At 39.0% G+C, this 13,294-nt stretch overlaps 1 long non-coding RNA gene across 2 annotated transcripts; it reads right to left on the reverse strand.

Moving 5' to 3' along the window:
- Positions 1–2,586: 2,586 nt before the first annotated feature.
- Positions 2,587–12,848, reverse strand: LOC130166496 (uncharacterized). Of its 2 annotated transcripts, none has more exons than XR_008827155.1 (3): positions 12,715–12,848; positions 9,846–10,035; positions 2,587–2,724 (listed from the first exon to the last, which is right to left on the reverse strand). It is a non-coding gene; the product is annotated as an uncharacterized LOC130166496 (long non-coding RNA). The 2 variants fall into 2 exon arrangements; XR_008827156.1 differs by having other exon boundaries at positions 9,846–9,983; positions 12,715–12,832.
- Between the last annotated feature and the right edge of the window lie 446 nt (positions 12,849–13,294).

Genomic DNA, 13,294 nt, shown 5'->3' on the forward strand with positions numbered 1-13,294 from the left:
TTCACTTTAAAGCTTAGTGTTTTAGAAAACTTACCAAACATAAACAATGATCAGTCATGTGCACAGCCACTATAGTAGTTAAGGTGTGGATGCCACAGCCTGCCATCACCCCTCAGGTCTAGACAACCTATGCATCTAATTATAAACCCTTTCTGGGTTGACATGCCAACAATGTCATCATGGTGCCATCTGCGGAGCGGAAACATTTTAGGGAAGCTAAGTGACGACAAGTTAATCGGCTTGCTGACATTTGACATCTGTGACTCACAAATGTGGCAGAGGAGAGGGAGGGGCTAAAACACACACACACACACACACACACACACACACACACACACTATTTCTATTTATATTATATTATATTATATATTTTACCCTTGATGTTTTTTCTTTATTTTGTATGTGCTTTGTAATTAAGGGCCACCATATTTAACTGACTTACTGTTCTAATGTCCACTGCCTGTCAAGGCAGTAAAATGCCCTCTCACCAGAATCCTAAAACACATATTTGATATAATGTGGAAAATCCCTAAAGAAAACATGTTAAAATGTAGTAGTAGGTAGAAAATATACTGATATGTATTGTTTTTTTTCTTGAGAATGTATTTTGATAACCTAACTTTTTTGTCTAAATGAATAGTCTGGCATGTTATTTTTATATGTGGTGACATCTGTTGTTGTTTGTGTGGGAGTGTTCAACTCATCTTGGTACCTACAGCAAGATCATCAGTGCCTTCTGGTGACACCTGGGCCCGGTGTTCACCAGCCTATAATCTAGGTCTCTCTCTCTCTCTCTCTCTCTCTCTCTCTCTCTCTCTCTCTCTCTCTCTCTCTCTCTCTCTCTCTCTCTCTCTCTCTCTCTCTCTCTCTCTCTCTCTCTCTCTCTCTCTCTCTCTCTCTCTCTCTCTCTCTCTCTCTCTCTCTCTCTCTAATGTAACAGCCTTAGTTTCTGTGTGTTATTCTTTGTTTATTTTATGCTTTCAAAAACACTCACACCCACATTCACACATTGTGCACCTCACGCTGATCTTATTGACATTCACACTGATTTGTGATTCTTTGTTCAGAAGATATTTCATTGATTTGTGGTAAATAAACTACTTATGTTGATCTTTAAATCGATTCATCTCCCTCCTTGTCATGGCTGAAAGAGCCAGGCTCTGACACAAAGAAATCACAAATAATGATTTGTGCAAGAGATTAAGTGAAGTAGTCTACAGTACTAATGACAGGCACACCCTCTCATTTATGTTAATACCTTGTTTTGAAATTTGTTAAAGCATTTGCCAAAAGAAAAGCTGCTGTCACACACACTTGGTTCAACCACCAAAGTGATATATCAACTTTCAACAAACTTCCGTCAACTTAATTTGACAGTAAACTTGTAAGAGGCTAAATGAACACAAACACAGTACAGTGAACTGTTAGGACAATCCCTACATTCTCAAATTTACCTCCCTGTGAAGATACATTGCTCGTGTTGTTACACCCAATAGATTCCACAGACAAACTGAGAAGTTACAGTCTGTATGCTTTTAGTAGATGAAAGGATTTTTCCATGCTAAACAGTGAAGCACCTTGAAACATGGAGCCCGGTAATAAGGCAGCAATACAGCAAAAAGAAATCAATCTATGTATTAAAACACAGGCTGTTGACAACTGTCTGTATATTTGCTCTAATGCGGTCTAATCATTTAATGTAAAACACAGTGGTCAATTCAAATGGTCACTTTGGGAGAATAGCGGTGGTCCTGATGTTGGCAAATCCATCGCTATAGACTTATCTGTATGTTAAGTGGAACGAAAACAATACTCACAGAAGTACTTGAATGTCTCTTCGATCTGCTCGTGTGTGAGTCCCAGAGCGACTTCTGGTGGCAGCAGGGGGGTGTGAAGCCAGTCGTCATTGTCGTACCCAAACACACTGTCTGCTCGAAGAGTGTAGTTGGGCCGAGCCTCTGATAACAGGCTCACTATCTCCAACTCTGGCAGGTCTGAACAGAGGTCTGAGCATGGGGAGGGTTTGGGTTTCAGTGTGTGTATAAATATTTAAAAAACTATATAAATGAATATAGCGTATGGGTTTGGGGATGAGGAAAGAAAAACACTGAAAGGAAGAAACACTTTAACATTAATTTCGAGGCTGATATGTCACCTACAATGGCACACTGCCCTCTACTGATGAATGTAAGAACCTACATCATTCTCTTCCTCAAGTTAATTCTGTACTAAACATAACTGAATTAGTCATTTGCAGATTCATGAGTAAGAGAAGTTTTCGTGCTTAAATTTGAATGAGCCTCATTTCCTCAAAAAAAGATGACTCAATGTATCATTCATGGCCTACGTACCTGTTAAAGTGGATACATCGTGGCAGGGCCGTTGTCCCAGGTCCCTGAGGTTCCCAGGTGAATCAAGCTGAAGAGGCAGGGGGTCCACATCCAGGGCCCCCGGCGCCTCCCCCCGCCCCTCATGGAGGGAGAAGGCTGAATGGGAGTCCAGGTGGGCCTGTGGGGGCCAGGAGGGAGGAAAAAGAGGAGCAGGAGGTGAAGAAGAGGATGGAGGGGAGGCAGGGTCGGACAGCTTGACTGGGGCTGGAGGGTTCAGTGTGAAGGCAAAACTCAGAGCTGGGTGTCCCACTGTGGGACTGAGGCCCCCTGGTGGCTCAGGGAGAAAACACAGGCTTCCAGGGCATCGGGCTCTGACCGCCTGCGATGAATACGGCTAGAGAGAGGAAAGTAGAAAAAGAAAGAGATGGAAGAAAAGAAACATTAAGATCTATGTGCAGGAAAGTCTCTAATATAAGTATCATGCAGCCCTACTGCATGATACTAATACTACAATTATTTTGCTGAGTATTGCAATTTTGGCAAATAATATTCCTATACTGTAATTTGATATGAGGAAAACTTCCAGTCTTTCAGATTCAACATATATAAACAAAAACCATGACAATACTTGACAATTGTGTTTGACAATGGGCAAGTTAATATACCCATAACTGGTCAGAAACAACTACGTAACAACTGACTTAGCCTTTTTTTTTTGTTATTTGTGCAGCCCTACACCTCTACTCTAGCAAATAAAGTGTCATATTATTATTATATAAAACGGCAACTCCAATGACATAATGTATTGTATAATGCATAGAGTCATACAGTATATACTGTATATATATATATGTACTGCATTGCCTCTCCTCGCAGTCAATTTTAAGGTTATTATTCTCACAAAAACTCCCCCACAATTAACAAGAGAAGTCACAAATGAAGAACAACATGGTTAAAATGAACATACTGAACAACACTAAATTTGTCAGGCTCTATTTCTAATACATCTACTTAAGTAACTGAATAAGATTCATTTATCTTTCAACAGATCCGAACTCTCCCAACATCAAACCTCTTGTGCGATCAAAGGGTCTTTCAATAAAAACAAAGCAGGGCCTGGCCTCCTGTCTGGGTTTCAGGGTCACAAAGATAAAGTTACCACAGCCTGAAGCTACACACAGATCAGGTTCCTCGGCATAACGGTAAGACTCCTATAAACACACACAGCATGAGCAGTTCATGGTATATGAATTACACACAGAATCGTTAACACTTCATGCACCATACAGTATGTGCACTTTATGCCACCTATTTTATACATTGTCCAACACGTAGGAAATTAGATTTTTTTTTATTTATGTTGTAAGATATACAGTTTCTGCATCGGAACATGTAATGTATATATTTCTTCTTAATAGCTACAGTGTCTCACTGATTTTTATATAAATAATGAAAATATTCTCACACAGTCCAAAACCTTAATGCTTTACCTAGGCTGGGTACAAAAGTACACTTGATACCTCGACCCAGTTATTGCAGTCAATAAAACATGCTGGCCAGAGGGCAGAGGGTTAGGCCCAATTAAAACAACAGCCACTTGACAGCCATGATAAGTACAGAACTGGCACATACGCACATGACACACACGCAGCTCGAGACTGCAGCTGTGCACACACCCACCTGACTACCCATGAGTGAACCCCCCAGCACCAGTATCACTATCACCGCCACCACCACCAGGGGCCCTTTTATTTCCCTTCATCCTTGTTGGTCTCAGTCCATCCAATCAACTGAGTGTTTTGGTTTGTAGCCAACACTTCCCCATAAATCCTCTCTCTCCAATAGATGTCACAGGGGTCTCACCACACACATACACTTCAGCTTTTATGTTCACCCGCTTCAGGCCCACCATTTCTGGCAGTAAATCTATAGTATGTGTGATGTGAAGACTCACTTACTCTCACCCACAGCAGAACACTCACTTATATATTCGTATATTAATATCTTAAATATATCTTAAACAAAAACAATGTACTCATTGAGAGAAAACAAAACAGGCATGTCCAAGATATTCACATTAACACTCTGTCATCCCCAATTTAGCAGTTGGTGAAGCACACAGTTGGTTAGTTAACCATGCAGCCAAGCGAGACTCTGTCAGCCACTTAGGGGTGACACTAGGGAAAATCGTTATTAGCCATCTCCCACTTCTTTGTATTCTTGTCTTTTTACTGTGCTAGGCAGGACGCCAGAGAAAAAAAAGAAAAAAACACTGTCAGCTGAATAATCAGCTACAGCATCGTTTATACGGAACATAATGGAGCTGCAGAGAAGATTAGCGCACCATCCTCAGAAACCGCAACAGAAAAAAAAATGTCCAAAACAGACTTAAAATGCCGCCAGGGATTTTTGAAAGTGTACTGTAACCAGAATAAATGTGACGTTAATCTAACAAAAAATAAGGGCTGATGCCTTATGCTACTGGTTTAAAGAAAATCCTCCCTCTGACCTTGGAGTCTGGACTGGACCTTAGCTGAACTCAACAGAGGTAAAGGGTGTTTGAAAAGCTCTGCGTTGGTGCTCAGTGCAAACAATGCCCTTCCAGGAGGGTGTGTACGTGAGCAGAGGCACACAGGAGTGAAAGAGACACGGAGGGAGGAGGGGGAGGGGGAGCAGACGTCTGCATTAAAGGGGTTGAAGGAGGGGTACATTTGAGACATGGCTACTTAGCAAAGAGGGGGAAAAAGACACTAAAAGTCTGTCAGTAGCAGGTTGAATGAGTCACATTCTGCAAGATAAACAAAAGGCTCTTTTTCTATCTGTTCTGTGTCTGTGTGAGGGGCTCTACAACACTGAGTTTATAGCTGCAGAAAACAGTAAAAACTGTAAGTGGTTCATTCATGTAGCAAAATCCAAATTATATTCTGTGGCTGGGACAATGTAGCAGTGTTGGTCATCTTGAAAATAATAAATACAACAGCATATCTCACAACTTAAAATGAATAGTAGCGGAACTAAGGTCACATGGACTAAAATCAATATGGTCCCAATCTCCCCTTCCTGAGTTACAGCATTGAATAATGACCAGAAGTGTTTTTGCGGAACATTATGATGTCACAATGAAGATCTTTGACCATTCAGATATAAACTGTTATCACGTCAACATTTCATCCCACGACTAGGCTTTTGAGTTAAATTGTGTTATAATTAGTGTATGAATTCATGAGTTATGGCCCAAAACGTGTTTTGTGAGGTCACAGTGACCTTTGACCTTTGACTACCAAAATCTAATCAGTTCATCCTTGAGTCCAAGTAAATGTTTGTACCAAATTTGAGGAAATTCCCTCATTGCATTCACGAGAATGGGACGAACAACTGAAAACATAACAATAAACACGTGTCGCAGCTTCGTACATCTCTTAAACTGGTATGTGATTAAAAATGTATTTAGGCAAGAACTACTTTTCAGAAGTACTTTGGTCCAAAAAACTGAAAATGAGTTTAAAGGGAGCCAATTTTAATGAGCACCTTTTTCCCTTAGCATTTCTTTTTTAAATTTATTTTTTATCAAATATTATTTTTCATCACTTTTGCTTTAATAGTACAAAATTGAGAGGCAGACATGAATGTGAGGAAAAAGACAGAGAGCATTTGTAAGCATTCTGATAATGTTGTATAGATAACAGTACGCTATTATACTGGCTATACAGTTTAACACTGTCATCTTCAACAAACTTTTAGTGGCATTTTCCTTCCACAGAAATATGATTGGAATAAAGCATGTCACTATTCACAAAGTCAGACATCTCTACTGAAACATTTTTAGTAAAGTCATGTGCAATTCCCTAATGTCTAACTAACTCGCTAGTGACTATTTACTGTACTTTAATCTTTTCCTCATCACATCCTGATGTTTGGCTTCATTTCAAACTCCTTTTAACAGCTTGTTATCCTCCACAAGTTACACTGAACTCAATCAAGGCAGGCTAAGCAGTGTTCACACATCTAAATAATAAGCTGCTCAATTCAGAAAGTTTGATATGTGCAGGAGTTGATAAGTTGCAAATGAGTCATTGCTTGAGCAAGACCATTTATTCTGCAAGCAAACTGAAATCTTTCAACAATAACTTTTAATTAATCAAATGAATATCTGGCAGTCTGCATTTCCTTCATTTTTACTTGTTTTTGAAATTACAATTAACTAACAGGTCTGACTAAAAGGATCCTCTATATAATGCAAAATAACAGAAGTGGTTACAGGGAATGAGGGGGGAAAGTAAAAACATCAATTTTCTAGGCTTATTGAAATAACAGTAAATGAACAATATTGAATAGAAAATGAGGCTAACTTTGAGTCTAACTTCCAGCATGTACTACACTACATAGACCTTCAGGCCACTAGAAAATAATGCACACAAGGTCTGGATGACTGCAGATATTTAATGATTAAATGTCATTAGCGTTTTAGAGGCTGGTCTAAGAGGTTCTGCTCTACTGGACAGTTCAGTACAAACTACCTCAGACAAATACCTCATCATGTGATAATGTAGGTAGCCATATTGCAATGTGTGATATTACAAAGCCAGCAAAACAGAAAGTCGTCAAAACTTTAACTAGACAAGTTCTTTAAAAGCTTCCCATGAATTTATCGACATCACCTGACTTATCTGTGGAAAGTGCCAAGACCCAAACATCAGGCTGGAATAAATATTTGAACCTCATCAGCTAAGAGGACAAGATGACTCAAGAGTGCATGAACTGTCTGTTACAGCACAGAGATAAGTAGATGTGCATCAGTTCATGATCTGAGCACACCATTAAATCCACAAACTATTCACAATACCTGCAACCTCCCTACACACACACACGCACACACACACACACACACACACACACACACACACACACACACACACACACACAGCATCACAAGACATTTATGGATCAATTTAACTGCAGTATGATGTTTGATGAGTAAAGCTATCTGTCTCTCAGTATTGCCAACCAATACAATATTCTGCTGCTCAGGTTACAATATCTGTGACAGTCACACCGGACTGAACACCGCTGATCCTTTACTCAATTTTAATAAATAAATAAATAATAATAAAAAAACTAACTAACTAATTAAAAAATTAAATAAATAAAAACCCAAATTAACAGAACAGCATGTGATAAAAAATTGACTACATACTGCACTGCAAGCTTTACAAGGTGATAAAGTTAGTTAGTTAATTTTGTGATATCAATCATAAATGAGAATGAGGTAACAGGTGACAACTGGGAGCTGTCTAAGCCCTGGTGACATCTCACCAACTTTATTCAAATTATGTGTCTCTTATACCATAAATACAATTAATAATTGATAATAATTTTTCAGTATCAGGCACAGGTCTGCATAATGCAAGCACAAAGCCCACATCATGACAATAGGCAGGATGTGATGTCAGAACCAAAACAAATATTGAGCTACATTAGAGAGTGCTGGAAAGGTACGGGAAATGGACTGATAAAGACGCAGCGGCCTACATGAAAACGAACAAAATGGGAGGAAAGGAGTGATGGAACTGATTAGTGTAAATATTGATTAATCTCTCAATCCTGTTTTTAAATCTATGAAGTACTCATCTACTCACTCATAAAATCACAGAAAACAGTAAAAAAAAAAACTTTTTTTTTTTAAACACATTCAAATTGCTTGTTTTGTCTGACCAACAGTGCAAAATCCAAAGATATTGTTTACAATAATATAAAAAGCAACCAAGCCTCTTGAGAAGCTGGAATCAGCAATCACATTTTTAGTCGTTTTGTGTCATAAGTGACAAGCAATTTATCAGTTATTAAAGTTGTATGTGATTAACTGACTAATTACAGCGCTAGGAAAGAGTATGGTGTTGAGATGAGTTGGAGGAGAACAAATAGGAAAGACAGCTTATCAGATAGACAGTATTAGACATAAAATAGATGAAGAGGAGGAAAAGAGCATGGGAAACAACAGGCCGGTGCACAGGGGACCTTAATGTCACCCTGACAACTGGGAGAGCTATATCTGGACAGCAACTCCACATGAAAAGAAAGTGGTCACAAAAAGCCAAATACCAGTCACTCACTCTCTTAAGGGCGATCTACTCTGCACAGTCACTTAAATCTGATCCAGGAGCTTATAAGGGGCACACAAAAACTTTGGTTCAAAACTTCTGACCTGTACGCCGACCTGATCACCTGGTACATCTTTGACATTTATGCAAAAATAGCAACTTGTCTAACTATGAGTTAAAAATTAAGCAAATGCATAGAGAGTCAGGCTGCTGAGTTACTGACTGTCATGACCCTTAAAACAGCGATCCAGAGGGAAGGTTAAAATAATTATCCCCGACTGCAAATTCCCATCGGCAAAATCAAAAGCTTTAGGCTTTACAGAGTGCCGTTATGTTGCTGATACAGTAAAACATTAGGAGGGGACTTAATGCAATGCTAACCTGCATTTTGAATCCAAATGAATTAATTTTAATATCTTAAAAAACATATTGTTGTCTTTAAGTAGCAACCAGGTTGGCTTTTTAATCCGACGTCTGCTGCAAAATTCCCTCTCTTAGACAACCCACAGTCCTGAGTTTTGAAGAACAACCTCTGAATGTGTAACTGAAATCTGGAAGAGAAAAACTAAAGGAGCCCAAACTGCACATCACACTACCTGAAGTGTATACCAGATTAAACTGATGTTTACTGATTAAACTGTTTTACCTTCATTGTGTAGCAGGTTACTGGTTATACACATACTATCAACTTTAAAAATCCTTCAGAGAGATTATTTACTAAAATGGGAAAATGATTATTTGCCCAGTAGATATTTGATAGCACGTCTGTTTCTCTACACTTAACCTAAAAACCTTCACTGATAAGTGATTAAGTTGAACAAGCAAAAAAAGGTAAAACAATGTTTGAAGGTACAAACTCTTCAGTCAGCATCATCTACCATGAATGCCAGTGTCTTATATTATGAGTACTATTACATAACTTCTCAAACTAATTGTGTTTTCGGTATTTGTTGTGTTGTGTTCAGAAACAGCTGAACGTAAAGCAGGGGAGCTAAAAGAGGAAGTCTCCTTCACATTGTCACATCTGACTGTTCAGAGACAAACTTAAAACTTCAAAAAGTCAGAACAGAAAGGGAAATCGCCTCAGGACATCTAATCAGCAGGGTTGGTTCAAAGGTACAAAGACACAAGCCTGGAGCAAAATTTAAAAATGACACACATAAATTATTTACTTGTTTTGCCAAACAAAGTGGCACAATTAGGCAGACAAAACATTCTTTCATTTCGTTCAGCTTTGTTGACATGACAAGTATTAGGAGGTCGGAAAAACAAACAGGCAAAAGCTTCTGTGCTGGATCAAGGCTAATCAACACAGACAGAGTCCAGCAACCGACACAGAGACAGCATGCTAAAATGCTAATAACACTGGACAAGCCCACCAGCTTTAGTACTTATTAAAAAACTGAAACAGACTTACCGTGCTGCTGCAGCAGGTATCTTAGCATGTGATGATCTGTGGAGAAGAGGTACCGTCTTCTTTAGTATATCCCCATCAAATTAAATCATTTCTGCTGCTAGTGCTGTTTTACTGGCCGGCTCCTGTCCTGAGCGTGTCCTGTCATAAAGAGTGAGGGAGAGAGCAACAGTGAGGCCGGGGGGAGGTGGGGCTGAAGGAGGAATGAGAGAGGAGGAGGAGGGACATACGGAGAAAAGGCGTGCTGGTTTATTATGGTGTGCCCGGGACACAATGAATACACAGAAGCAACTTAAAAGAAGAACAAGACAGTGATCTGTGAGTGAGCAATCGTCAGGGTTATTGTGATACAGCAGCAGGTCAGGATTTCCCTCTTCCTGATGGACACATTCATTTGCATCAGTCACTGCAAAGCTCCTCTGGTTTCTACTGTACAGCCAAATTAGATTTACAGCTATAGTTCAGCCTTTATCACAGCAACAATGCCGAGTCTGTTTTCCAGCACCGCTGTTCACCGATTTACAGACAGTAATCAGTGATTATGTATAAATGAAGAAACTACACTTTTTTTTGTCAAAAAGGCCTTTTCTACATTGAACAGATTAATCTTGTAGAGGTCTTATCCTCTTTACACATTTATGGATGTGTCGTTTGTTTGACTATAACATGAAAGATTCCTCAGACTGTCTTACCTTGGCATTATTTGGACCTGAACTTTCAATGACTGTTTACACTTGGAGGGAATGTACAGTATATTGACAGCAAGTTTAAACTTCATCTTCGGGGAGTAACGAAAACACAGATATTTATTTATAGACAAAAGCAGTAGTGTGTGCAGAACAAATTTAACATGCAGCTCACAGAGGCAACTACTGTTGGTTAAATCTGGCTTAACTTAATGCTGGGGATAAAACACTGTACTGGTTCAGTCACAACAACAAATAACGGACAAGAACACTGGAAACATATGAAGACAAAAAAACTAACACCAATACTATCCAACTGTCTTCCCTTATGTTCTGCATAACCATCACACTGACGTAGGACAATCTGGGTATTTTCACAATTTTAACAACAATTGACATTTGTGGTTAGTTCTGGTCTACATGTTGACACTGTAATTTTAGGTCAGTTTCATTTAAGGATCGCATGTTCACTAAAAAAGGGAATTGTACTTTCTTATGGATCTTCCCCTTGTTCTAAAATAGAAGCAAGACTGCCACCGCCTCCGTTATCTAACATGAAACCTGATACAGCCATGATATCACAAGAAACAGCTAAAATATTCAATTACATCACACAACATGTTGTCCAAAAAGTAAGGAGCTTGAAATTCTTCAACTATGCTGAACTCTCTGAGCTGAATTTGTTCTTTAAGGAAGCACACATTTGTTTTTCAGTCTCTACGATGAAGGACAGAAATGTGAAAAAGATCAAGGGAGATCTGCAAGAAAGTGATGCACTACTATCCATTTTTCTACTGAGGCTAAAATTACGATTGAAGTTAAAACTGAGAAAACATTGTAGTAAGATTATATAGAGGTGGAAACAAACTCTGTCAACTGGATGTTGATATGCTGTGATTTAGCTCAAACATCTGTAAGTAAACTGAAAGCAAGGGAAAACAGAAAGAGATAACAATAATGACGTTGGTAAGAGTATGTAATTTGTATGTAAATTAAAATGAATTTAATTCTGTATTTTTTTCCGGTCTGTACTGTATTGTTTATGCTCAAGCAGGTTTTGAACACTGTGTCACATAAAATGGTCTCACAAGACTCTGCCATCCAGTTTTGTTTTATATAATCAGGAGAAATTAACCTTTAAAAAAATAGAGGGAGAGAACAAGTGACCAGTGTTTCCTCTAGGATTTTTTCAGTGATCATATGAAACCAGTGTTTCAGTGCCAGTGCCAAATTTATTCTTTTTTAAGGATAATTAAGTTTTTTGGCTGCAAAAGAAGTGTAATCCTGTGCTTCAATATCCCATAGCTAGACTTGAGTTTAGTTTGTGTTAAGTTAGCAGTGTTTTCCATTCTGCCATTGTGATGTCAAATCTCAACCAACTGTTTTGCACACACATTGAATAATGTGCAGTTTCCACACAAAGGTGGCATTCATGTCCCATCAGCTTATGTGTGTACAGAGGGTGCACCTTCTGTCAGTCTCTGTTGTCTGACTCTACAGTATAAATAAACGTATATTCACAAGCTACTGTTACTGCAAGACCACCACCTGCAGGATTAACAACAGGGATTTGATTTTTTTTAATCTGAAGTGTTTGAGTCACAAGTGTTTTGACAGAGGCGGGTTTGAAGATGAAAAGCGAGGGTTTACACTTACAGGCTTTAATGTTTACTGAAAAAGAGACTGTGTTTAACACACTTCTGGAAAGTAACGACAGCTATGACTAAAACTCATATTGTCAAGACCTGACAGTTACTCAATAATCCCAATGTTCACAATAAGGCGGCAGTTATCAGTTATCAGTTTGATGCACAACTTAACTAGCGAAACCACCGGAGGTGAAGCCGAGCGTAACTTGCTAGCTATAAACATATCTAAAACAAGACATTTTTAACTATTAGCAACTGCTTCATTCACTTCTGACCAAAGTGTCGCCGAAGTTTTGGTTAGATCTAAAGTGCTAGGTTAAGGTTGGTGTTTTGGAGGATGTTAAAAACTGTACAACTACAGTCGTATCATCAACACGTACCCCCACGGAGGAGGAAACCCACCCTGCAGCCTTGTGGAAATTTCCCTGCACCAAGTTTGGACAGCTGAAGAGACAAACACCACAGCGACAGGTCTACAATAGAAGTGTGTATGAAATGACCCTGATAGGTAAAGAAAGAGGAAAGGGTTAAACTTACATGTTTGGTTCTTCCGTGTCTGTTCAAGGTCGTAGCCGGCGCTGGAGTCTCCCTCAGCAAACTTGAAACTCAGCTGTCACAACGGCTGGTCCGCTCTGAGATCCATTTGGTCATCTTGAGAGCGAGGCATCATGGGATATGTAGTTCTGTAAAGAAATGCTTTTTTTTTTTTTATTCCATCACACAACAGTGGAGATCATAAAAAGTAAACCATTCATGATTCATCTTTTGTTGTTTTTGTTAATAAAGAGGGAACCTGAGGCTCTGACATTGTCTGTTTTACACTCAGAAGTCCACATAAAAGTTTTGGTTGTCAGGTTTCTCAAACCTGAAGGGATATCCTGACTCTATAACTTGCCTTATCATTCTTCTGCATGTAACACATATGGGAGGGCAACAGACCCTCATGTGGAAACTGAGCAAGTCTAAACCAGCAACTGGTCACATGAAAAGTATTTTAAGCCAGAGAACTCACATCACACCCTGTGGATATTTATGATTAACCTATCTAATCATACAGATTGAGCCTCCACAGAGGTGACAAACTTTCATCCCTAAAATTTAAAGGCTATAATCTGAT

The sequence above is a fragment of the Seriola aureovittata genome, chromosome 3, assembly GCF_021018895.1.
Source record: "Seriola aureovittata isolate HTS-2021-v1 ecotype China chromosome 3, ASM2101889v1, whole genome shotgun sequence".
In the NCBI taxonomy this organism is placed as follows: Eukaryota; Metazoa; Chordata; class Actinopteri; order Carangiformes; family Carangidae; genus Seriola; species Seriola aureovittata.